The following is a 27,198-nucleotide window of genomic DNA, read 5'->3' as shown; positions in this document are numbered from 1 at the left end:
GAGCGGCCATGGGAAGCTCTGGCAAGAAGGCGTTTTTGGTGGCGAGCAATGCAAGCGCAAAAGCCCTGAGGCGTGAAAAACATTAAAGAATCTGTAGGAGGCCAAGGTGGCCAAGCAAAAGGAGAAAGAGGGACTCCGGCAAGAGATGGGCATTTCTCAGGACTGCAATGGCAGGAGAAAGAGATCCCCCTGAAGGACGTTCTAGATTCAAGCCCCTGCCCTGTGGCGACCCTGCCAAGTGGCTGGGTCAGGATCTTCCCTGTCAGGCCCAGGCCTCGTTTGCATGATGATGGGGGTAGCTTCTCAGGGTCCGGGCTCTCCTTCCCCATGTTCTCCTGTTCCCCCCATTCCCATCACCCAGATTCCGGGAGCCAGGACTGGTGTCTCCCCCACTGGAGGTTCCCAGAAGGTCTCAGGACTCCCACTGCAGTCCCAGGACGCAGGGGCTGGGCGAGAGGAAGGAAATTCTCACACAGCTTTCTCCCAGGGAGTTTGCTCTTGTTCCCAGGCTGACAACTGGCAACCCTCAGAACTCTGTTCCCCACCCCCTTCCTCCTCCTCCTCCTCCTCCTCCACCTCCTCCTCCTCCTCCTCTTTTCCCTGCCTCCCTCTCTCCCCTGCCCCCCTTCTCAGGCTTAATGACTTCCACATGGGCCTCTGGCGGCTGGAGCCAAGCCTCCCAGCATTGTCTGAAATCTCCAAATTTAGAAGAAATATGAAAATTGTCAACCACTCCTTCCTTAGGGGGTAAAAGCAACATTCTGCACCGGGGGCAGGTCAAGGCGAGGTAGTCACGTGGGGGGCGCCTGGGCCAATGGGGGACCCTGGGAGGGCTCAGCACCCGCCTCGCCCCAACACGGGGCTCGCCTCTTCAGCTCATATAAGGTAAAAGGCAGAGTGGCCTCTGTGGCCAGGGAGCCGCAGGCAAGGGACTAAGGGGAGGGGGGCTCAGTGCCAGCTGCTTAAAAATGCCCCTGTGGCAGCGAGGGGCACCAGAGGCTGGGTCTAATTAGTTGAGAAGCAGTGACAACCCCAACCACTCACCAAACAGGCTGGTTCCCATCTCCAGGCCCCAAGGAGCCACACCTGGACCAGATCCCAGGAAAGGTAAGCACCAGCAGGAGACCTGGGATCTGTGGATGGGGGCCTCTGGGACATTTCCCCAGCGGGATGCTGCATCGGGGGGTCTTGCTCTCTTGCTAACTGGCTCTGTCCTTTTCTGGACACAGATTCTCTGGGTCTCAATTTCCCCATCTGCACAGGGGCTGGAGTCAATGATCTCTAAGCATCCATCCAGCTCATCGGCTCTAATTCTGTGGTCCTGTTGGCTTCTAGGATTCCTTGTTGTTGTAGTCAACTGGGGGAAGAAGGGGCAGAGGGAGCGGACAGAGTTAACATCCTATCAGCCCGAGCTTCACCACGGCGCCCGAGTCTGGGGCAGTCTCCCCGGCTTCTACATAGGCAGTGCTTCTTCCTCATTCTATGGGGCTTTGATTTTGCAATTCCGAGAGCTTGGGGCTCCCGGCAAGGAAAACGGTTTTCAAACAATGGTTTCGAGAAACAAAGCTGGGGAAGAGGCAATGTAAGCTCAGGCTCTGGCAGGCAGGCAGAGATCCTGGGAAGGCTGGGTGCTGACTGCACATGGAGCAGTGGGAAGGGATGCTGGCGAGAGAAGACAGGGGCACTTAGGCTCCGGCCCCAGCTCTGCTCTCAGTGCCTGGCTGTGTGGTCTTGGGCTGGCCCCTTCCCCTCTCTGGGCCATAGTTTCCCCATCTGTATAGTAAGGCCATTGGACAAAATGATTCCTCTGCAGATGTGGCTTCTGAGTTGTTTGTGCCTGAGGGACAGCCAGTGTTGGGAAGTTCCCCCAGGAGATCCCTGAGCCGAGTCTGCCCTTTGACCACAAGTTTGGAGTCCAAGCAGATGAAGCCCTGTGGGAGCTTTTGGAATTTGAGCCTGAGTGAGGGAGAGTAGCTGAAGGTTCTGTGACTGAAGGCTTGGCCAGAGGGGTGCCCCGAGCCCTCCAGATGAACTTGACTGCAACCAGCCTCTGGTGGGGAAAGGACTGATCTCTGGATTCGACCACACAGGAGTGCAGGACGTGGAAGTAGGAAAAGGATGGAGAAGACAACAGAGGGCTTCAGAGGATGAAGCGGTGGGACCAGGAGATTCAGAGAAACGCAGGAGGCTTGTGATGGGAGGCAGGGCTGGGTAGAGGCAGAGGCTTAGGTTTGGAACTTGAAGATGTACAGACGACGTGGAGTTGGGCTCCTCTGAACACGCTCTGGCCATGTCCGGACCCCAGAACAGAACACAGTCCTCTAGCACCGGCCTCTGTCAGGTACCCTCACCTTCCTGCTGCTTGTCACACAAGGCCCAAGGCCAACATGGTTCAGAAGGAGGCTCTGAATTCAACTGCCTGGGTCCAATTATGGCTTGTTTACTTAGTGGACAAGTGACTCTGGGCAAGTTGCTTGCTGTGTGAGCCTCAGCTTCCTCCTCTGTAAAATGGGTACAGTTCTGAGATTGCATGGTCGTCATGAGGAGTGAAGGATGAAGGCACATAGAGCAGGATGAATGGGGCTGATGTGACATCGCAGTCCGAGCCCACGCTGCCTGCGGGCAAGATACCCTGAGCTATGTTGAGGGAGAAGTGGGAATGGAACCCAGCCAGGGAATGCCCAGAGTTGCTGAAGGGCTCTGGAACAGGCTCTGGAAAGAGGCAGGAGGAATCGAAAGTCAGAGGCTGTGGGACACAGGAAGGTGATCAGCTTGAGATGCCTGTAGGACTGGGGGAGTCTCCTCTCCTGCCTTTCTAGGGTATTGTGTGAGCAATGTATCTGAACCACTGCACACTCACCTGCTGACAGGGGACCCCGGGCAGGGCCTAGGAATCTGCATTACGAGCTCCCCATGAATTCCCATGCACATGGAAGTTTGGGAAATTCCAGGCTGTAGGGCAGCCTAGGACTCTCACAAACAGCTGAGGCCACGGAAGCCACAGAGAGAAAGCACCGCTTTAGGTTATTTAGCGAGCTGATGGCAGAGCTGGAACAGAACCTGCCTCTCTGCCCAGCCAGGGATTCCATAAGGTGGTGCAAATCAGGAGAAATAGATTACACTATTTGTGGAGTTCTTGTGAGCTCCAGGCATTACCTAAGATCTTCACATGAACTAATTCATTTACTCCTCACAAGAACCACTAAGGAAGGAGCAATTATTATCCCCACTCCACAGATGAGGTACCAGAGGTAAAGAGAGGTTAGGTGGCTTACCTGAGGTCACACAGCTCATGAGTTGTTAAGTCGTGTGTGCCAGCCACCCCTGGGGGTGCTAACTCCCCCAGGAGTCTCCCACCTCCTGCCCTGCCTCTTAGCTAACTCAAAACTTCCTGGGGACCCTCCAGCAGACCTCATGGAAGGGGGCAGAATATGTATGGGAGACTTCTGGGAGTCAGACACTGTGCTAAACAGCTTGCATTACCATTTAATCCGCCCAGGATTCCTGTGAGGCAGAAATCAGCATCGTTCCCTCGCCCTCACTTTCTAGAGAAGGAAGCCACTGCAGCTCACCCAATGTCACGCAACTAAAAAGCAGCCAAGGGGATTTGAACCCAGTCTATGCATCTGTAGAGCGCACACTCTTGGGCTGCCCACCGCAACACCTCTGAGGGCAGTAACGAGGAATCCCACCTCGCAGAGGAGACGGAGGCCGGGAGGGAGGCTCTGCCGGACCTGAGCCCAAGCCTTCTAGCTCTGAGGCCACTGCTCTTCCCTTCAACCCTGCTGCTTCCCCACAACAGAAAGTTTATCACTGGTCCCTCCCAGGCACACCACAGCCCTTTGGGCAAAATCAGCCCCTTCTCAGCCTGGCCAGTTCTGGGGGAAAATGACGCCCAACACCTATCTTTTTTTTTTTCCTTTTCTGAAATGAGGTCTCGCTCTGTAAACCAGGCTGGAGCGCAGTGACACTTCTCAGCTGACTGCAACCTCTGCCTTCCAGGCTCGAGCGATCCTTCCACCTCAACCTCCCAAGTAGATGGGATGACAGACGTGTGCCACCACATCTGGCTAATTTTTTGTATTTTTTATAGAGACAGGGTTTCGCCATTTATCCAGGCTGGCCTCAAACTCCTGGGCTCAAGCGATTTCCCCAACCTCAGCCTCCCAAAGTGCTAGGATTACAGGCGTGGGCCACCGCACCCAGCCAACACCTATCCTTGAGGAATAGCAAGTTCCAGGCTCCACACCACACACCATCACTGACTCAAGTGGCTGTGTCTGATTCCTGGGTGAGCCTGAAGGTTTCGGGGAGGTGATCTCTGAGGTCCTCACTGCTGGGCTTTTCCTGAAATTTTCCAACGAAACTCTCCCAGGGGCTCAGCACCATGGGGTGGTTCAAAGAACCGTGATGAAGGCTGGTTTGAATTGTCGTGATGACCATTTTTGTCCACATCTCTTGGTACCCATAAGCCAGACTTTCTCTGGAGCTTATACCTAGAAGGGGTTCTGGGTCCTGGGGTGCAGGCCTGTCAACTTTACAGGAGAGCACAGGATTGCTTTCCAAAGTGGCTGAACCAGGTGATGCTCCCATCAGCAGTGTATGAGCGTCCCCATCTCCTTGACCACACTTGAAGTCATCAGATTCCTTGAAGCATATAGGCTGCACACTTCATTTTGCATGTATCAAATTTGTGTAATAAAACATGTAAGGAAGCCATGGAAATAAAAACATAGGTATGCCTTCTGCAGGCTGCTATGCTCCTGTGCACGAAGGTGTCTAGAACTTTGCCCTCCACACACAAGTTGCAGAGCACCCTCATCAGGACATTTACGAAGGCGCGGGGGTGGGATGGGAACTGCCTTTGTGGCCCTTCCCCAGCCCAGCAGTATGCAGTGGCCGGGGTCCAATCAAAGGTCGCCTGGGAGGGTGAGTTGCAGGAATTTGGGGGAAAGAGCCCAAGGTGGCTGCCGCCTGCTAACAGCTTGTCTAGACAGGTCCCGTGGGGCTTCACCGCACATTGCGAGAGCCCTGGCCAGCCCCCTGCCCACTTGCAAAAGAGGCTGTTGGCAACAACACTTTACCACCAGAAACCTTTACTCCAGTTCCAAACACGCCTTAATGCACAGTGTGAATGATCCACTCTCATGGCCCACAGAGGTCCACTCATTCAGTTTGTTCAGATGAGGAAACTGAGGTTGACTCCGAAGCCTGAGGGCTTTCCGATGTGGAGTGAGTCCCTGTGCCCAGGTGATGAGGGGACCAGGCGGGTCTGGAGCAGGGCTGGGTGGGGGTCAGATATAACAGGCTGGCAGTTAGAGGTGCCAGATGTGAGCCAGGCTGCTGGGTTTGAATCCGCACAGCAGCAGTAGGACTTTAGGCGACACATAGGTACGCTGTGCCTCAGTGACCTCATCTGTAGTATAGAGATGATTTAAGAGTACCTGTCTCATCGGTCTATTGAGTTGTCTGGATTAACTCACTAAATGAGCTAAAACTCATGAAGCCCTTGGAACAGTGACTGACACATATAAGTACTCAATAAAAAATAACTGCTAAGACCAGGCATGGTAGCTCATATCTGTAATCTGAGCATTCTGGGAGACCAAGGTGGAAGGATCCCTTGAGCTCAGTATTTCGAGACCAGCCTGAAGGTCAACATAGGGAGACTCTGTCTCTACTATAAATGTTTAAATTAAATTTTTATAATAATAACTGCTAAAATATGATTACTAAAGACAGCTTCTTCACAGTACAAAGAGATGCTCTTCTGGGCACCAACTCTTTGGACTTTGGGGAATAAACTGCCCTTATTCCCTCAAAAATATCACCTGCCATCTATCAAGTCCTTTCAAGTACCTGGACCTTTACCCAGCACTCTTGAGATAAATGCCATTATCCCTCTGGGCACACAAAGGCTCAGAAAGGTTTAGTCATTTGCCCAAAGTCACACAGCCTGTACGAGGCCAAGCTGGGACTCAAACTCAGTTCTGACTGATTCTAAAATCATGTGTTTAGCTGCTGCACTCTAGGACCACCCGCAATGGGTCTGTGAACCAGAACTAGCTCTGGTTCTGACCTGCCTAGTAGGGCCTTTGGCATTTGGGGGAGGAGGCCATTGGAAGTCCAAAGCCTCCTCCCAGATTAGGCATGATTGCAGTAAGAGAACAGACAGACCCTTCGACCCTCCACCGCTGCTCAGGCTCAAAAATGTAGACCCTGGCAAAACAGTCCTTTCCACCCAGAAGCACCCCATAGGGTGGGCTGAGTAACCTTGGGGGCCTCGTCAGTCTTGGGCTGCCCCATGCCCTGCACAGCCCACCTGAGTTCTGAGGAAGGGGCAGTTGGCTAGGTCCAGACTGGAGAAAGCCATCCCACCATGGCTCCTCTGCAAGAACCCCCGCCAGCCACAAGCGTAAGCCCCCTCCTTAAAGTCTCCTCCTCTGACCTTAGCTGTGCTTCAAGGGAGATAAGAAAGCTGCAGGCCGGGCGCAGTGGCTCACATCTGCAATCCCAGCACTTTGGGAGGCCAAGGCTGGCAGATCATGTGGTCAGGAGTTCGAGACCAGCCTGGCCAGCAAGGTGAGATCCCATCTGTACTAAAATTACAAAAATTAGCTGGGCATGGTGCCGCGTGCCTGTAGTCTCAGCTACTCTGGAGGCTGAGGCAGGAGAATTGTTTGAACCCAGGAGGCAGAGGTTGCAGTGAGCCGAGATCACGCCACTGCACTCCAGCCTGGGTGACAGAGCAAGACTCTGTCTCAAAAAGAAAAAAAAAAAAAAGCTCCAAACTGCTCTGCTGCCACATACTCTACTCCTCCTCTCCCTCCAGGGAGGCAGGATGGGGGTGGAGTGTCTGGAGGGAGGCTGCCTGCTAGCCTGGGGATGGCATCCACAGAGGCTATGACACCACCCCTGGCTGGGCTGCTGGGCTCAGAGGCCCCCATTCAGCCTGCCCAGAGCCTGCCAGCCACCAGGCATGTGACTCAACAACCCCAATGAGTCTGACAGCATGTGCCCGGATGAGCTGAGCAAGGTGGGGTGAAGGAGAAAGAGGCCGGCTAGGACCAGGCTGTGGCTCTGCAGCCAGCACACCTGGGTAAGTGCCCTACTCCTCTGGGGCCTCAGGCCGTGATGTTCCCTGGTTTGGGACAGAGGGGACAGTTGAAGTCATTCCATGTGTGACAGTAGATACCTGGATTCTCAGAGAGGGAACATCTAAGGAGCTGGGGACACGCCCTGGATAGACAGAGAAGAAGACGGCATTCCAGGTGGACAGCTCTGTGTACAAAGGTATGGAGGCAGGACTGCAGAGGCATTTTCGGAGAACAGTAGAGAAGCCTGGTTGGCTGGAACCGAGAGTTGGTCTGAAGCTCAGAGAGGTTGGAGAAACAGGAAAGGCCTAGAGTGTGCGGTAGCTTTGGCAACAGAAACCAAAGCCTCAGAGCTTGGGGAAAGTTCTCCTTGGTATCTGTCTGTCCCTAGGAGGGAGTGCCTTTCTTTAGCCTATTTGTCCCTCTCCCCAAAATACCATCAGCCAAGAACCCCAGTGCAGGGCAGAGACCTAGGAATTTGGATAATAGGCAACTCTGAGATGTCAGGCAATGGGGAAAGGAGACCTCAGGTGGGACTAGGAGGGGTACGAAGCCCGAGGGCTGCAGTCACCATCTTCAGACCATTCCAGAGCTTCCTGGGGAGCAGGGACTTGTTCTGTACAGCCCCAGAGGACATGGCAGACGGCAGCAGAATACTAGGAAGACACCTCCAATAGTCTGTCCAAAGAGGGTGAGGGGATTAGGAAGTACAGACATATCCTAAGTTACAATTTTCTCTTTTAAAATGCTATGAAAGCTATATGCATTTGGTACCCTCCTCAACTTATGATGCAGTTGTGATGGGGTTATAAGGTTACTTCGGATAAACCAATTTTGTATTGAAAATATCGCAAGTCAAAAATACACATTCGGGCCAAGTGCGGTGGCTCACACCTGTCCTCCTAGCACTTTGGGAGGCCAAGGCGAGCAGATCAGGAGTTGAGGAGTTCAGGAGTTCGAGACCAGCCTGGCCAACGTGGCAAAAACCCATCTCTACTAAAAAAAAAAAATACAAAAATTGGCCGGGTGTGGTGGCACGTGCCTGTAATCCCAGCTACTCGGGAGACTGAGACATGAAAATCGCTTGAACCTGGGAAGCGGAGGTTGCAGTAAACCGAGATTGCACCACTGCACCCCGGCCTGGGCAACAGGGCAAAACTCTGTCTCAAAAAATAAACAGAAAAAATACGTTCAACTTAACAATATTTTCCATTGACAATGGATTTATCAGGAAGTAGTCCCATCATAAGTTAAGGAACATCTGTAGTGAGCTCCTCATCACCAGAGGTATGTAAGCTTAGTAGGGACACCATAGAGAGAAGCCAAACATCAGAAGAGGTTGGACATCATAGCCTTTCCTACCACCAGCCTCGGATCTCACATGCCAGCTCTAGCTGCTTTGGGAAAATCATGAGCTGAGCCTTCCTGCAGCCTGGATGTCAGATTCCCAGCCAGACATGACATCAGTTCTGCCCTAACTTTGCACAAGGGCCTCTTGGACCTTCTACCTCCTACCTCCCACTTCCTTTCCACTGCTGCCTCCTGCCTTCCCAGGGGACACCAGGCCTGACCAAAGAGACTTGGAGCCTGGTTGTGAGATGGAAGTCCCCGGGGAACATTCAGCTGATGGCCTTCCGCCCGGCAGGAATGAAACAAAGGGGGCCAGGGTCCCTGGGAGCCCTGTTCACACGCTCCAGAGAGTCTGCGTGGAAATTCCAGGAGGGTCACAGGAAAGCTTCAAATTTAGAACCACGATGCTTTCTTTTTTTCCCCCTTTCTCTTCTGTTCCATCCTTTCCCTCAGTGGTCGGAGGGGGTGTCATAGGAGGCTGGGAAAGGAAAGCAAGAATCCTCTTGGGCTGAGTCACAGAAAAAGCATGGAGAGACGGAGGAAGTGGAGTAGATTGGGAGGCCCACCAGACAGGGCTTGGGGAAGTGGACAGCAGTGTGGGAGAGGATGGAGAGGACCTAGAAGTCAAGGGCATGGCCAAGCACCTGTGAGGGTCCTGGAGCAGTGGGCAACTACATCGCCTGGGCCAGCAGCCCTCCCTAGATACTCAAGACCAGAGCTGCCAGAACCTGGGTTCAAGTTGGGTTCAGAGAGTCAGCCCAGGGGTTTCCAGAATACAGACAGAAGGATCTTGGGAATGGGGCTTCCAGGATTCTCAGGCAATGTGCCCCCACCTCACACTGACTGCAGAGCTCAGAGTCATACAACGTCCATCACGCTCGGAGTCATGCAACATCCATCACATTCACTCTGGCGCCCCTGGTAGATGCTTAATAAATATTCCTGGTGTTCAATCCCATACTCATTGCATCATAGTCCTTTTAGAGCTGAGGGACCTTAAAGAGGATCAGGGCCTATCTCCTCGTGTTATAGATGCAGAAACTGAGGCCCAGTGACAAGGAAAGACATGCCCAAAATCATGCTGCCAGACTGACCACATCCTTTGCTTCTTCTCTGCCTTCTAGCCAAAGATGGAGACTATGGTACACTCTTCACAGTCAAGGGCAGGGGACAGAGGAGAGGCGGTGCCCAGGCAGGATGCAGCTATGTCCAAGAGATAGTTAGAGGATGGCAGCCTATCTTGAGTTCTGGCTGCTCTGCTCAGGAGGTCCCTTTGAATGGCCAGAGATGGTCCCCAATGCTGTTGGCCTCCTGCAGAGGAAAGAGCCCAAGGCGGGGAATGGAAACCCTTGGTTCTATTCCTGGCTGTGCCCTAACTCTTCATATGACCTTCAACGTGACCTTGAGCATGCAGCTTCCTCTGGCCTCAGTGTGTCCAGTGACAGGCTAGACCCAGCCAGGCACGGTGACTCACTCCTATAATCTGAGCACTTTAGGAGGCTGAGGCAGGCAGATCATGAGGTCAGGAGTTTGAGACCAGCCTGAACAACATGGTGAAACCCTGTCTCTACTAAAAATACAACAAATTAGCCAGGTGTGGTGGTGGGTGCCTGTAATCCCAGCTACTCAGGAGGCTATGGCAGGAGAATCACTTGAACCCGGGAGGTGGAGGTTGCAGTGAGCCAAGATCACGCCACTGTACTCCAGCCTGGGCGACAGAGCAAGACTGTCTCAAAAAAAAAAAGAGGCTAGACCCAACTAGCTGGGCAGTGGGGTATTCCAGCCATGATCTGCCTCCTGTCTCCTGCAAGGACTCCTCTCCATCGGTCTCGGTCCATCCCAGATTTTACCTGCCCGGCTCAGCACAGGAAGTGAGTGAGGCACAGAAAGAAAATAGCAGCTTGTGGATTCCCTTTCACCTCATAACAGCATCTTCTACGCCCAGGCTTTGCTTTTTAGCTGCGAAATTCCCAGAGAGACAAAAAGCTAAGAAAACCCTTAAGATGGCCCCAGTGAGGAAAGCTGAGACCAGAGAGAGTTCACAGATGGCTCAAGGTCACACAGCAAACTGGTAATGGGCCTTGGGTTTCCTGACTCCTAACGGTGCTCTTGTCGCTGACCACACTGCTCTCCAGAATAACAGGCACATAAGCTGTCCTTGTGTGGACCCTGGCAGCAATTTAGCTTGGTGGCTTAAACCCCCACACAGGGAGCTACGATCTCTTCCCCTGGCTGGGACTCAGTTTCTTCTTCTATAAAACAGAGACGGCCAGGTGCGGTGGCTCATGCTTGTAATCCCAGCACTTTGGGAGGCCAAGGCTGGCGGATCACCTGAGGTTAGGAGTTCAAGACCAGCCTGACCAACGTGGTGAAACCCTGCCTGTACTAAAAATACAAAAATTAGCCAGGCGTGGTGGCAGGTGCCTGTAATCCCAATTACTCAGGAGGCTGAGGCAAGAGAATTGCTTGAACCTGGGAAGCTGAGGTTGCAGTGAGCTGAGATGGCGCCACTGCACTCTAGCCTGGGGGACAGAGTGAGACTCCGTCTCAAAAAAAACAAAAAAACAAAAAAAAAACAGAGACACAGGGTGGACCAGATGTCTCTAGAAGACTTTCTGCCATAACGCTAAGGATCTACCAGGACCCCAGTGCTTTCCTGGGAGGCCCCTGCCAACACCTACCTCAGCCCTATCTTCCCCAAGGATAGGGCCATCCAGGCCAGGAAATCCCACCTAGTCTTCCCCCCAATTCAGCCCTGTCCCACCCCAGACCCTGGGGCTGGACTTCATCCAGAATTACAGGCCCCAGCCCAGCTCCCGCTCTGAGGATCTGGACTTTTTCTTACCATAAAAGGGCAAGCGTGCCTCTCTTGGTCCCTGCTGCCAACCCTGCTGGGGGGAAGACTGAGCTATTTTTAGAAAACTCAAGGGCTTGCTCCTGAATGAGATGGGGCGTCTCTGCGCCTGCACCCTGAGAGCCCCCTCTCCATCTTTCTTCGTCCTCCTTCTCCCATCGCTCTCTCCCTTCCCTTTCTCTTCCTCTCTGTCTTGCTCTCACTCTCACTGCATCCATCTCTCTTCCCTTTTCGCTCCCTCTCCTCCCATATCACATCGCTGTTCGGTCTTCCTTCCCCCTCACTTCTTCCTTCTCCCAAAATCTTTTCATAGTCAGCTTCCCTCCCCCACTTCTCTCCCTCAGATCTCCTTTCTGGTGGTGGAAGAAAGTAACACATCTGCACTCCCACCCCTTCTTAAACACTATTTACAACATAAATTCCAAACATCCGCCATCTGGTTCTAGGAAGGGCCAAAAGATATTTGGAGAAGGAAGTCATGATTATTCCATCTTCAAAGCAAAAGGAACTTAAAGTCTCTCTTCTCTCCACCTTCCTCCCGAGGCCCTTTTGTTTAATATCTGGCCGATCAGGATCCCCCAGTGAGCAGAAGAGGTCAGGACATTTACTGGAGTCCCAGTTGAACCTGTGACTGGCTGAATCACTTTGAGTTCCTTGCTTCTCCTCTCCATGCCTCAGTTTCCTCATCTGAACAATGGGTGCAAGACTAGGGTGCTTCCAGCACTGATGTTCCAAGACTTCAAGTCCTGGGGCAGAAAATCCACCTGGTCCACATCACTGGGGCATACTCTGGGGCTGAGCAGTAAAGGGTAGGATGGGGGCAAGGGAGTGGGAGGCATTGAGGGAGTGCCATCCTCATTCCCAGATGCACCAGTTTCTCTCTCGCTCCATGGAGACCTATGCTGGCCATTCACCTGCATTCACACCCACACTCACACCAGGGAATGGGGTGGGGCAAGACCATCCCTCCATGCCTGATCTAGAAGGACTCGGGACACTCTGGAGTCCAGTCCTATCCCCACCACATCATGTAGATGCGGGCCCTTGAGGCTCAGAGAGGGGAATACCCTTGTCCACAATCACATAGCATATCTACAGAAAACCTGGTACCTAGCCTGCAGCTCCTCCCACCCAACACATTCCACAAGAAACCAATATCTGTATTATCTAGAAAGCATTGCCCAGTCCCAGCGAAGCCCCTGGAACTCTGGAGGTCCATGCTCTTTGCAAAGCTTATAGGACAGAGGGAGAACCAATGCCTTTTTTTTTTTTTTTTTTTTTTTTTTTTTTTTTGAGACAGAGTCTCATTCTATCACCCAGGCTGTAGTGCAGTGGTGTGATCTCAGCTTACTGCAACTTTCGCCTCCTGGGGGTTTCAAGCAATTCTCCTGCCTCAGCCTCCTGAGTAGCTGGGATTACAGGTATGTGCTACTGTGCCCAGCTAATTTTTGTATGTTTAGTAGAGATAGGGTTTCACCATGTTGCCCAGGCTGGTCTCGAACTTCTGACCTCAGGTGATCCACCCACCTTGACCTCCCAAAGTGCTGGGATTACAGGCGAGAGCCACTGCGCCCCGCCGAGAACCAATACCTTCAACATGATGTGAATTTCTTTTAACAAACAGCACAGAGGGGAGAAATGCCATGGGAAAGAGGCAGAACACCACCACCAAAAGGAGAAGCCCCCTTGCTTCTGGAGACAGATGGCTTTCCAGGGCTCAGATGGTCTTACTTATACTGACAATGCTTTCTCTGTTCACAAACTCCTCTCCAGAAAGACCAACGTACAATACACCGAAATATTGCCAAGAGATATTGACTCTGGTTATCACTCTGTAAAAATGATATGATGGGTAGTTGGTCTTACAAAGGAGCTGTGAGAATGTGTGTAGGGCTGCCTGGAGCCAATCTTTACTAACTGTGTAACCAGGAGGGAGTGCTGTGACCCCTGGAGCCTCAGTAAAGCAGAGATAAGAATGGTACCTAATTATTTAAAACAAGGATCTCTGAGTAAAGAAACAAAAAATTAAAAGAATGGTACCTAATTCAGCCAGGCACAGTGGCTCATGCCTCTAATCCCAGTGCTTCAGGAGGGCAAGGCAGGAGGATCACTTGAAGCCAGGAGTTTGAGACCAGCCTGGGCAACATAGCAAGACCCCATCTCTACAAAAAATTAAAAAATTAAAAATTAGCCAGGTATGGTGGCATGTGACTGTGGTCCCAGCTACTCAGGAGGCTGAGGCGGGAGGATCGCTTGAGCCAGGAGTTCAAGGTTACAGTGAACTGGCTGTGCCACTGCACTCCAGCCTGGGCAACAGGTGTTGCCCTGGAAAGCAAGATCCTGGAGAGCAAGACCCTGTCTCTTTAAAAAAAAAAAAAAAGAAAAGAAAAGAAAAGAAAATTATTGGTACTTAACTCATAAGTCACTTTGAGGATCAGATGAGAAAAGCTGTATAAAATAAAGCACTTAGCAAGTGTGGCATGCATCAGAAGCACCCAAGGACATGTTAGCTGTCATTATGATTACAGCATGTCCCAACGTGGCTAGTGCACAGTCAGCCAGACAGGTGATGGCTCTTACCTTTGTCACTCTTTTCCCACTTTCTGCCCTCACCGAAGGGCCAAGTGACAGGGACTCACATGGATCCTGGTGTCTATGCCCCACCCGTCCCCAGGGCTGAGCTGCTCGAGGCAAGGCTTGGGATTCTAGGCTGGGCAGGTCTTTTTTTTCCCCTCTCTTCCCTTTTCCCTGCAATGCTCTTGTTTCAGCCTCAAACTGCGTTCCCAGGGCTTGCTCAAAACTCCCCGGAGCAACGCTCCCTGGGGAGGAAGTGCGGAGCGTGTGAGGCTGGTGAACTCGGCTGGGGTGTCAAGGGGGTGGGAGGGCACTCTGGGAACAGAGGCCCAGGGAAGCTGTGCGACAAAGGGGACAGGGAAAGGGACACGCAGGGGCTCCCACAGTTTCCCCAGATGCCTCTTCAGACCTTTGCTCTCTCCCTGCTTCTGCTCTTCCTCCCATGACTGGGCTTTGCTACGGCTCCAGCCCCATGCTAATAATAGAAATAGCAGCCATTTATCCTGGGCTTATGATGTGCCTGGAAATATGCTCGCACTTGACATCTGCCTCATTTGACCTTCACAAACAAGACTGTGAGGTCGGAAACAGGCTCAGAGAGGTGAAGACACCAGCTTTAGATCACACAGCTAGGAAGTGCTAGAGGTGAGATTCAAACGTAGGTCTGCATGACTCAAAGCCTATGTCTTTTCTTTCCAGACATGTGGTGGAAACCCTAGGGCCCTGGAGCCCAAGGAGAGCAAGGGCTGTACCAAGTGCACAGGCGTGAGTGAGCTGAGGAAGGGGAACTGTGAGCAAAGAGGTCCCTCCAGAAAGAGCTGGGTGTGAGCATGAGTTCGTGAGCTTGCCTGGAGCCCTGGCCTCAGCCCTCTCCTCACTGAGGTGCCATCTGGCTCACAGATGTGGCCCATTCCCAGCCCTTCATGTTTCTTGGAAATGAGCAAGGCAGGAAAGGGCACAGGGGCTTCTGCGATGACCATGGCGATGATAACTTTGACTTGTGGTCATCCAGCCAGCTACTGCCCATGCCCAAGAGAAAGCTGGATTGAGCTTCAGGAGCCTGGGTTCAAGTCTGCCTCTCATGCTGTCCCACAGGTGACCCCGGGCAAATCGCACAGGCTCCTGGAACTTCAGAAAGGGGAAGAATTATTCCTACCTCTGGCGACATCCGTGAATGTGCCTTGAGTTATGGGAGTGTTTTGCAGGCTGAAAGCTTTGTGTACATGGGAGGCATCAAAGACAGCCGCAAGCCTGTCCCTTTGGTCTTGGTCATCATGTTAACCCCAGGTTTTGATTAAACCCTACATGCTCCTTTCTTATGTGTGAGGCTGAGGTGGGGGCATCGGTCAGAGGAGCCTCTGGGAAATTTCCTTTCAGGACAGTTCTTTTGTTAAGGGGCCTGGGTGTGCTGAGAAGGGAAGGTGGCTCCTCCTGCTCTTGGAGCTTGGAGTTTCTCAGAAACTCTCCCTTAAAAGCCAGGCAGGCCAAGAAGGGATAATGGTTGCTCAGAGCCCAAGGGGCAGGATCTCTGAGGCCCGGAAGATCTCAGTAGGTTCAGCCCAAGAGTACCCAGAAGTGGCCCAGGCCCATCCTCCATCCCTCAGAGCCTGGCAACCTGGTCAGGACCCTCAAAGGCCATGACCGTACCCAAAGGGCACCCTGGTGTCCTTCTGACAGGTGAGATCTTTGTTTCTTTCAGGCAAGGGCACTGACTGGTGGGAGCCACCCCTGCCACGCTGATGTTGGAGAAGCAAGAACTCTGGAGAAGCAGCCTCCTGGGACCAGAGGAGGGCCAGCAGCGGGCAGCTCAGAGACAGAACTGTGAGCCCACCCCACCTCCACCCCTCCGGCACCCACATCCACTCCCCACCCCAGCCCACCTGCAGGCGGCTCCTGGAGTAACCTGGGTCTCTCAGGATAAACTCCCCACCCCAACCTCAGAATGACCAAGAAACCGGGCCTCAGGATGATGAGAAGCAGAATGGGCCTTGGTAAAGGAAGGCTCCCCACTGATTGGTGGCAGTGTGGGCAATTCAGGGCTGTCAGAGTCTGGGTTGTAGGTAAAAAGAAATGGAACCCAAGAAGGGAAATCCAACTAGGAGCCAAGAATCCGGTCTACCCCATTCTCCTTACAAAATAGCAATGCAAAGCCTGTGTGATTTGGACATAAAGCCTCTGTTATTCAACTTGATTTGGTGAATAACAGACTTGAGAGAAATGTGGGAAAATAATAGTAATCTTCCCCAGAAAGTGAGCTCCTAAAGCAGGAAGACCTGGGGCTGTGTGATCTTGGATGAGTCACTCAACCCTCTGAGCCTAGTGATAAAGAGCCAGCTCATATGACTTTGAGAGGGTTTGTGAGGTTGGGCTGGTGTCCCCAGGCGCAGCGCTTGGCACATGGTGAAACTCAAGAACACAGAGCAGTTTTTACCATTCATCACATTATTTCCCACACTTGCCAATTTTTAAATTTCATGCTCATGGTGGAACAGGTAGGGCGAGGTGCCAGCTCCATAAGACAAGTGGAGAAACTGAGGCCTGTGGAAGTGAAAGCGTTCACTCAGAGTGGCACGTAGGGTCAGTTGCAAAGGGGAACTCTGGCACCAGTTCTCATGTGGATGGAAAAAGTACAGGAAGATTTGGAGGTGAGCAGAGGAGAAGGGAGGAGGAGGCAGGGTTCCAGGAAAGGAGCTGACGCTCAGGGATGTGGGACAAGTCGCAGGCCTGTCTTACATAACATGGTCCACCTGTTCACCTCTGCATGCCCCACAAATGTGTGCAAACGTGCACCCCAGCACAGCGCACACCCAGTCCTCCCTCACTAGCAAATAAGCCACAGAGACTGGGTTTAAACAAATTGGATTAGGAGGGCTGCAGGCGCCTCCTCCCGCCGACTGTCCGGCTCCGACACTAAACAGGCCTGCAGAACTGCCAGCTGTGGTCTCTCGGACACACTGACAGTTGGTCCTTTGCTCCCTCACCCCACCCGTGGGCCTCAGGAAGGGGGCTGGGGTCCGAGAGGATGCCACAATGATGGATGGGGTGAGGGATGTTCCAGGGCTAGCTCAACAGCACACAGGATGTTAGTGCTTTTGCGAGGCACATTTCCGAACAGTTCCCAGATGCACCCCCTCTTCCCCCCTCACCCTCCCCTCCCGCAGCCTCTCCCATGGCCAGTGCTGCTGTCTGGGACTTGGGCCCAGCGTGAGGCTTCAACCAGAGCCCCGTCCTTGAGCAGACTCACCTCATCTTTCAGTCCTGCAGCTGGGCTGAGCGGGGAGTGGTCAGCTCAGAAGACACTGGCCTGGGGATGAGACACGGGGAATGCTTCAGAGAGAAGAAAGAGCTTGTGAACAGGCAACGCTGGTCTTAAAGGTGGCATCTTGGTGCTTTCTCATGCCTTGTTTTCTTTCATCCTCAGAATGTGGCTGAGGGTGAGGGGACAGGTGTGACTGCCAAAACTTCCTTTCTTGGTGATTCCACAACACACCTTTCTGATCCCTGAGCCTGTGCCATGCCTGGTGTGATGTGCCGGGGACACCAGGGTGAATACTTACAGTCCCTGTCCCCCTTCCTTCGTGGAACAGCCTCCTTCAGGCTGGGTCACTGGGCACTGGGGCCTCCCTGGTCTTCCAGGATTGCAACTTCACAGAATCCCTTTTCCATAAGGCACATGGAAGGGACTGTCACCCGCAACAGGAGCCTTAACAACCAGCCAATTCAGAACACAGACCTTGGTGTCAGACGGCCCCGAGTTCAAATCCTGCCTTGCTCTCTTTCAGCTGGAAAGCTGTGGTCAAATTACTTAGCCTCTCCAAGCTGGTTTTCCCTTCTGCAAAATGAGGGTGTACAAGCTGCCACCTCACAGAATGACTGTGAGAATTAATTCTTATTTTCCACACCCTCATTTGAGAGGGGGAGAAACAGAAGCCCAGAGAGGGAAAGGGCTTGGTTAGGATCACACCATGAGTTGGGGGTTAAGTCAGTATGGGGTAGGTCCCCTCCTTCTCTGGGTGTTCCTCTCTCCCATCCCTTATCTCAACATAAATCCTCCCCAATTGCCCAGGTTGTCCAGGCAATTCCTGGCACATGTCCTGGGGCCTGCCCTCCACCTTCAGCCCTGCTCTGGCCTCTGCAACAGCAGAGTCCTGGGTGACCAGCAATGACCCCCGGCCCTCTGAGTGCTGGTAGAGGGTGGGGGAGCTCTGCGGCAAGCTCCCAGCCCAGAGCAGCCTGGCCATATAAGGGAAGGAGCCCAGGGAGGCCTCCTGGCTCAGGCCTGGCGAGAAAACCCAGACAGCCACTGTTTATTTTCTCCTCCCCAGCTCACCCACGCCTCCCCAAGCCTCCCGACAGAAGACAGAGGTCCCCCACGGCCCAGAGACATTTCCTGAAGACATGGGGAGCACAGAGGCGGAAACAGCCCATCCACCCAGGAGCGGCCCCCAATGCTGCCTGCAGCCAGCACCCAGAGCCATCAGGTAAAACTGAGGCCACCTGGCTCAACATTGCTTTTCACAGAAGGGGAAACAGCCACAGAGAGAAGGGCCTGGTAAGAAGTGCAACCTGGGACCCCCAAGCGGTGGCTCTCATCCTGACCGGGGATCCAGAGTAGGAGGGAGCCTTTGGTGGGGTAAGTGGAATGGGGGAGGGGTGGCCATAGACCCCTCTTCTCAGTGAGGCCCTCAGGTGAAGGAGGCAGGGGTTGGGACAAGTGCTAAGTGTGCAAGACTCCAGGGAAGAGCTGCTGGAGCCAGGAGAAGCCCCTCCCTCCCAGCCCCTCTGCCCCTCCTCTCAGCCCAGCTGCACTGACTCCTCCTCTGGGAAGCCTTCTCAGCTTCCCCAGGGGTGGGAACTTTTTGTCCTCTGAGTGTGCTTGGCTGTCCTTTCTAGGGCACGCTCTCTCTTTCTCTCTTTCTCTCTTTCTCTCTCTCTCTCTCTCTCTCTCTCTCTCTCGCTCTCTCGCTCTCTCGCTCTCATCCCACTTGAGTCTGTCCCCTGTTCACCTTGTGAGGGGCAGTTTCCTTCTACTCAATCTGACTGAGGTCCTCCAGCTCAAGGACGGCGTGTCTCTCAGTCCCACTTCCCCTTGGCCCATAGAAGAGGCAGTGTGCTGAATGGGCAGGTGAAATGATTAAACCCTGCCCCCGAACCTAAGGTCTGGCCAATTCCTCAGGGCATGAGACATTCAGTGTAGAGGTTAAAATGAGGGCCCTGGGTTAGGAACCCCAGTTCAGTTCCCAGCTCTGTACCCTTGGAAAAATCCATTCCCAGGGAGCTTTGTGGATGCACAGGGACTTGCGTAATGAAAACATTCAATATCCAGGACTATAAAATTCCACAAATGACCATGCTTATTACATTCATAATCATGATGATTATTCCAGACACAAAGGAACAGAATGAGGCACCAACAGCCAGGGGTGGGCAGATTCAAGGGCCACAGAGGAAATGGAGGCAAACACCTTCCCCTGGTCAGAGTCGGTGCCTCAGCCCTTCTCCCTGCATCAGTTTCTCCTTCAGAAGCGTGGGACTACCTCCCATCTAGTTCCTGGTTCTAAACCCAGGGGAGATGTTATCTTTGCTGCAATAATCTTAGCCTACATCTTGGAATGGAAATGGCCTTGGTGGAAATGGTCTTCAACTCTCCTGGTCCAAGCTCAGGCCCTGTGACCCTGGAACAACCCCCTTCCCTTCCTGGTCCTCTATGTAGAAGCAATAACATTCCGTTGCCAGCGGCACCAGCCATTCTGATGATTAAATGGGATCGGACACTGTTTCCCAAACTCAGTCATTCAGATGCCCCCTATTTTATTTCTTCCATGTCTGCAAACGATTATAATATTTTTAAATGTAGGATGAGTCCTTTTTAATACAAATAGAAACAGCTACTATAAATAGAAAACTCTGATACCATACATAATTAGCAAATAAAGGTAACCATAAATACAGTAAAAATGAAACAATGTTATTACACTTTAACCTAATAGTTTGGCTTGCAAGGCCCTGAGCCTGAAGCCCGGGCAATTAGTGAGAGTTAAAAAGGTGTCAAAGACATGATAGCAGCAAACTAAGGCTTTCTACCCCACGGAAAATAGGACTGAAAGCAAATTGACAGGGAGCAACTGATCCACTCCACAACAGAATGGATCCGTTTCTCCCTGACAATTTGCTTTCCATTCTGTTGTGTCCTGTCTCCCAGCAGAGGCTACAAACTCCCCCACATCACTTACCCACCTGCTGCACGTGCGAAGCCAAAGGTAGTTTATCTGAAAGGGCTTTGGAAATAATCACGCACCAAGTGAAGGCGGAGGACGCACCTTGTCAGCTTAGTTCTTGGCAGCAAATCATCTCTTTTTCAGGATAACCCTGCCTGGTTCTTACTGAAATCTCCTTGCTGAACATGCTAAGCTCTTCTCTCTCAGGTGCAGTGGGAGCCGTGGAGAGTGGAGTAGACCAGCTGTCCGTGACCCCCAAAGGAGTCCAATGTTGGAATCACTCCCCAGCCAAATGCAGGATTTTTAAAAATCTATTTATTTATTCGTGTAGAGACCAGGCGATGAGACTGGCTAATTTTTTGTATTTTTTGATAGAGACAGGATTTCATCGTGTTGCCCAGGCTGGTCTTGAACTCCTGGGCTCAAGCGATCCACCAGCCTCAGCTTCCCAAAGTGCTCAGGATTACAGGCGTGAGTCACAGTGCCCAGCCACCAAATGCAGTTGAAAAGAGTTCCTGCAAGAGAATTCCACAGAAGAGGAAAGCAGTTCTCTGGCTGGCAATACCGTAGACAGAGGTTGTCGTCTCCACAGGCTGTCAGAACTGACCTGCTGATCTAACCGGCATGCTAGACCAGAGGTAAACACTCTTCCCACTCTTCCCAGAGTGAGGCCTGACTTCAGCTTTCTGCTAGAGGTGTAAGAGATAGACCTTTTTTTTTTTTTTTTTTTTTTTTTTTTGAGACAGAGTCTCACTCTGTCGCCCAGGCTGGAGTGCAATGGCAAGATCTCGGCTCACTGCAACCTCCACCTCCCCAGGTTCAAACAATTCTCCTGCCTCAGCCTCCCAAGTAGCTGGGATTACAGGCCCCTGCCACCACACCTGGCTAATTTTTGTATTTTTGGTAGAGGCGGGGTTTCACCATGTTGGCCAGGCTGGTCTCGATCTTCTGACCTCAGGTAATCCGCCTGCCTTGGCCTCCCAAAGTGTTGGGATTATAGGCATGAGCCACTGCACCTATCGTGGTTTTTTTGTTTGTTTGTTTGTTTGTTTGTTTTTTAAGAGACAAGGGCTCCCTATGTTGCCCAGGCTAGTCTTGAACTCTAGGCTCAAGCAATCCTCCTGCCTGAGCCTCCCAAAGTGCTAGGACACAGGCGTGAGCCACTGCTCCCAGCAACGTTTTTGTTTTTTTAAGGAGATATATTTTTTCTGTTCTCTCTCAGCCCTGAAGAAAGGCTACCCACCCCCTTCAGATATTCCTGAAAATGCATGTCATCCAACATCAAGGCCACCACAGTGACCACTAAGCAATGCAAGAAGGTCCTCTGGGGTGCCCTGAGATCTTGGCAGGGCAGGAAGAGTGAGAAGGGGCTTTGCCTGCTCACCTGAAAGTTACCACCCAAGCCAGGCCCAGAAAACAAAATGAATTATCTACATGGTCATCCAATCAGCCACCAAATGGCATTACCTGGGGTCCATCATCATGTACCAAGCCACGGGTCAGAGCCAGAGCCCCCCAAATTAATAAGACACAGGCAGTGTCCTCAGGAAGTGGAGATCTAGCCAGGTGAGACACACAGAAATAACACTGATACTAGAGCTAATGAGATTGGGAATTATGATTCAGCCATTCAACCTGGGCTTAGGTGGCATCTACACCACCTGTCCTTGATTTCAGTAGTGAGCACAGTTGACAGGGTCCCTTCCCCTCGCAGGTGAGCCATGTGGTCCACAAGTGGAGGTGGTTGTAAGTGAAAACCACATTACCAGCATGGTAAAGGGTTAGAAAGAGGGCACAGGGTGGGTGAGAACATGGAGCAGGGGGTGCTGATGGCTAAAGAAGTCAAGGAGGGGCTGGGCACTGTGGCTCATGCCTATAATCCCAGCACTTTGGGAGACCGAGGTGGGTGGATCACCTGAGGTCAAGAGTTCTAGACCAGCCTGGGCAGCATGGTGAAACCCTGTCTCTACTAAAAATACAAAAATTAGCCAGACATGGTGGTGCATGCCTATAGTCCCATTTACTTGGGAGGCTGAGGCATGAGAATCACTTGAACCGGGGAGGCAGAGGTTGCAGTGAGCTGGGATTGCGTCACTGTACTCCAGCCTGGGTGACAGATGGAGACTGTCTCAAAAAAACAAAAAAGTCAAGGAGGATTTCCCAGAGTGGACACTTGATTAGAGACCTAGCACAGGAGGAGGAGATGGGCAGGGAAAGTGAGGGGGAGCAGCACAGTCCTGGGGAGCCCAAAGTGGGTAGGCACAGGGCTCCCTGCGAGAATGTAAGGACATCTATGAACTGTAGCCCAAGAGGAAGAGGTCACTTCCTCTTGAGTGCAGCCTGAGATACGGCAGGCCCTTGCAGGCTTTGGGGAGGGCTCCAGAATTCAGCCTGAGGGCAATGGGGAGCCCTTGTAGGATATTAAACTTGAGAAAGATGTGACCATATTTGCATCTTGAAAAATCATTATGGGAAGATGGCTGGGAAGAGAGGAGGAGTGGCAGAAGAAAGACAGGTTGAAGACAATTGATTGTTTGATGATATAAAATGTTAAGTACCATGAATGAGGTTGTTTGGCTGGGATGCACCAAGCATAAACATGGGACATGGCGTCAAAAGGTAAGTCAACATATTAAATAATTCCATTTATTGAAATATCCAGAATAGACAGATCTATAGAGACAGAAACCGGTCTGTCCAGGACTAGGGGTTGTCTAAGGATAAGGAGCTTCTTTTTTGGGTGGTGAAATAAGCTAAAATTTATTGTACCATTGTTTGCACAACTTCTTTGTGAATGTATTAAAAACCACTTAATTATACTCATTAAATGTTCTCCTTCTAAATTAAGCTGTTTGGGACAAGAAAAGAAAAGCCAAAAAAAAGAAAAAAGAAAAAAGAAAAGAACAGAACAGAACAGAAAAGAAAAGAAAAGGAAAAAAAGGTCAAGGTTTGGTCCTGGGTGCTCAAATGGCAGGCCACAGACAGGAAACACAGCTGTGGGGGATTACAACAGCCTCTTGACCAGAGCTGGAGGGGTGGAGCCCAGGTCCCCTCTAACGCCCCTTCTCCTGGCCAGGTTGGAGTCCTGCCACAGGTCGCCAGAGCGGAGCAGCGCAGTGCCGTGTCTCCCAGCCTGAGGTGCAGTGCTGCATCTCTGGTCAGTTGGGAGTCTGAGATGAAGCACTGTAGCTCAGGAAGAGAGAAGTTGTTCTGCAGCCATCAGCCTGGAAGTGGTAAGTGCTGGGGGTTATGGGGGCCATACCAGGAAGGACAGTGTTTCCAGACTCCATACTGTCAGCCACTTGTGATGCTGGGGAAATTCCTCGACACAAGTTCCCGTGGTGCCACGATCTGTTTCACGAGTCTGGGCCTGTCCTGACTTCTCTGCGTACCCCAGTGTGTCCATCTTAGCATGAGGTGTTAGCATTTCCCCAGCACCCTGACTCTGCTTTCTCTTTCTGAGCCCATGGCAGACACAGCTAATCAGTAAAGGCATACATTCTTTCTTTTGAGACACAGTCTCACTCTATCACCCAGGCTGGAGTGCAGTGGCATGATCTCAGCTCACTGCAACCTCCTCCTCCCAGGGTCAAGCAATTCTTGTGCCTCAGCCTCCCGAGTAGCTGAGATTACAGGTGTGTGCCACCATGCCTGGATAATTTTTGTATTTTTAGTAGAGATGGGGTTTCACTATGTTGGTCAGGCTGGTCTCGAACTCCTGACTTCAGGTGATCTGCCTGCCTCGGCCTCCCAAAGTGCTGGGATTACAGGCATGAGCCTGTATGCCCCACCAGGCATCCATTCTTGAAGTGCTCAGAGGCAGCTTCAGAATCCTCAACAATGAGCCCTGGAAAGCCACTATTATTGATTCACAGCTGAAACTCATTCATCATTTGTGGATCAAACAATTCCTAAACACCTTTTCAGCCCTGGAGATAAAAATTCTGGCCTTTGAGTCAGGGTCTTCACTCTTTGTTTCTAGGTGTTGCCAAAACCAGTCCAGGCACCTCACAAATGTCTGACTTCTCCCAGAGGCTTCAGACATGCAATGAGCAGCAGAGGAGAGCCATGGAGTCAAGCAGAGTTTCATTTAACCTCCCCAAAAGTTTGGAAAGTGGGTGGTGTTATAGCCCCATTCTACAGATAAGAAAAACTGAGGCTCATTTAAGCAGCTCACCTAAGGTCACATATTGATTGTGCTGAGCTGAGATTGTACCTAATCTGCCTTCAAATTCATATTTTACCCATTGCATATGATTATGGAACCTGGGACCGGGGAGCAGAAGGAGAACATTCTAAATCCTGCTCCCATCTTGTCTTTACATCTCAGGCCACTTTTAGCAAAGACAGACCCGGACACTTGCCATTAATACTACAGGCTTCCTTCCTCCTCCCCACTTCCCCCTAATCTTATTCATCTCACCTCTCCAGCAGGTCCTAGACTCATGCATTTTGTAATTAAAGAAGGCCAAGGCTCAAGGGTTAAGTGACTTACTGGAGGTCATCAGAGAAGAAATTGCCAAACCCAACCTAGGAACTGAATTGTTGGTTTAAATTCACCCCTCTAGCAGGAGACTGGGGAATACACATGAGCCAGGCAGAGAGCAGAGGGCAGTCCTGGGGGCGGGGGCGCCAGAGGGTTTCTGGTACTTTCCAGGGCAATTGAAGTTCCAGTCACTACTCCCCCCAGAGCAATGAGCCACATCCGGCAACGTGTGGCACCCCACACTGGCTGCTACAGATGGGGCTGGATGCAGAAGAGAACTACAGCTGGTCCTTAGGGACATGGCGGCCTTGGTGCTGAAGGTCATGCACTCCCACCTTGTCCTCACGGTCCAGTTTTCCCAGGAATCCCTTAAATGCTAAGATGGGGATTCCTGGAAATACTGTTCTTGAGGTCATGGTTTCACAGCTGGATTCGCCTCCTTCCCATCCCAGAGTTGCCCCCCTCCCATTCCCATGGGGGCCTCGGCTGAAGCACAGGATGAGGGTTCAAGAAGAAGGCTGTCCCTGGAGGTAAGAGGGCTTATGAACCACGTTCCAAACCTTTGCATTGCTTTTCTTTCCATCGTGTCTATTTCATAACATCCCTGTGAGGCTGGATGTGGGAACTTCAGCACTGCCGTACTCTTGGGAAATTTGTCCAAGGCCACCCAGTTGAGCAGCGGTTGAACCAGGACACCATCAGGCATGCGTTTCTTGTCTCCACCACACCCTAAACCCACTTCCCAATGCGCCTTGAGACAGGGGCCACAGTATTGCATCCACAAGACTGATAAACTAGTAAACACACATGAACTCATTTTAAAAGCGTATTCAATCAGTTAGGTAAACTAAAAACCATAAGTCTTCATTCGATTTGGAATGCAGCCAGAGAACAAATGGAAAATTTTTCAAGGTAGAGAAGATAAAAACTTAGAACGCCCTCTTGTGGCGCCTCTAGCCACCCCCAGGAACACTATGGCTCTTCCCCTACAAACGGTGATCTGTAACCTTGCTACAAGACGTTGGACACACACACACACACACACACACACACACACACACTGAGGTTCATTTTGCCCCCTCACTTTTGAGTCAGTGACTAATGAAACCCTCTCCATCGCTGCACCACCAGCAGTGCCCCCATCACTTCCTTTTGTTTGCTTCCACAGGCTGGTTCATCCTCAAAGCCCTCCTTATGGTAGATCCATGGGATCAGTGAGGCTCAGAGAGGTAAAGTGGCCAGCCCAAGGTTGCCCAGACAGCAAAAGGCAACGCCAGCTCTGATTTCAAGTCCAATGGCCTATGGCAATTTCTTAGCCAAAAGCGAAAGCTACAAAAATAAAAAGCCAGGCACGGTGGTGAGTGCCTGCAGTCCCAGCTACTGAGGAGGCTGACAGGGGAGGACCACTTGAGCTTGGGAGTTCTTAGCCGCAGAGAGCTATTATTGTGCCTGTGAATAGCCAATGCACTCCAGCCTGGGCAACACAGGGAGACCCTGTCTCTAAAACATACATAAATAATTTTAAAACTCAGCCTCTCTGACTGCCTGTAGAGAATGCTAACTGACTGAATGACAAAAGACATAATGTAATCCAGGTACAAAATCAGAACTTTCCGGCCAGGCGCAGTGGCTCACGCCTAAAATCCCAACACTTTGGGAGGCCGAGGTGCATGGATCATGAGGTCAGGAGTTCAAGACCAGCCTGCCCAACATGGCAAAACCCAGTCTCTACTAAAAATACAAAAAATTAGTCAGGCATGGTGGAGGGTGCCTGTAATCTCAGCTACTCAGGAGGCTGAGGCAGGAGAATTGCTTGGATCCAGGAGGCAGAGGTTGAGGTGAGCTGAGATCACACCACTCAGATGTTGCAGTGAGCTGAGATCACACCACTGCACTCCAGCCTGGGTGACAAGAGCGAAACTCCATCTCAAAAAAAAATAAAATTAGAACTTTCCCTGAACTCTTGCTAGGGCTTTTCATGGGGTTGTAGAAATGGTAGTAAACGCCAAAGCCCCAGAACCCTCATGTTTGGGTCCAACTCCCACAATGCCAGGGACCAGGCAGCTCCCACAGGTGTCCCAAGCCATCTTTCTCACGGACGCAGGGAAGACATTTAGGAAACGAGACCCCCTCTTCCTCATCCACAGCAACAGGGCTAGCCTGCCCGTGGAGAAATCAGATTTGGTCATGATAGCTTCCACTCAGTGACTGGTCACGATCTGCCAGGCGCTGTGCTAAACACTTTTATAGGCTTTGTCCCCTTCCATCCTGATAACACCTCAGTGAAGTAGGCCCTGCTATTCACTCCACTCCACAAAGCCAAGGCTGAAAGAGGTTAACAGACTTACCTAAGGTCACACGGCTAAGAAGTTGTGAAGCTGGGATCGAATCAAGGCTGTGTTTATGGGTTTAACTATCATGTTGTGGCCCCAACCCCGTTTGACCTAGCCTGGCTGGTGGCCCTTCTCACAGTAGCTTCCCCTGAAGAAGAGGAAAAGCAAACCTTCACTGAGACCCAAGTGGTCTCTCCTGTGCTCTGTGACAATAATAAAGTTCTGGCCCTTGGCTCCTGTCCTGTTTCTTTCCGGGAATTTGGGGAAGGCGGGAGGAGGAGAAGGCAGG

The 27,198-nt window shown here is 51.7% G+C and overlaps 1 long non-coding RNA gene across 1 annotated transcript; it reads left to right on the top strand.

The window, feature by feature from the left end:
- Nucleotides 1-873: 873 nt before the first annotated feature.
- LOC103244778 (uncharacterized) lies at nt 874-27,141 on the top strand. The gene is made up of 3 exons (XR_501739.3): nt 874-1,107; nt 15,572-15,693; nt 18,198-27,141. It is a non-coding gene; the product is annotated as an uncharacterized lncRNA (long non-coding RNA).
- Nucleotides 27,142-27,198: the final 57 nt, after the last annotated feature.

The sequence above is a fragment of the Chlorocebus sabaeus genome, chromosome 23, assembly GCF_047675955.1.
Source record: "Chlorocebus sabaeus isolate Y175 chromosome 23, mChlSab1.0.hap1, whole genome shotgun sequence".
NCBI classification, from domain to species: Eukaryota; Metazoa; Chordata; class Mammalia; order Primates; family Cercopithecidae; genus Chlorocebus; species Chlorocebus sabaeus.
The sequence above is the reverse complement of the archived record's forward strand: the minus strand, read 5'-3'. Positions and strand labels throughout refer to the sequence as shown.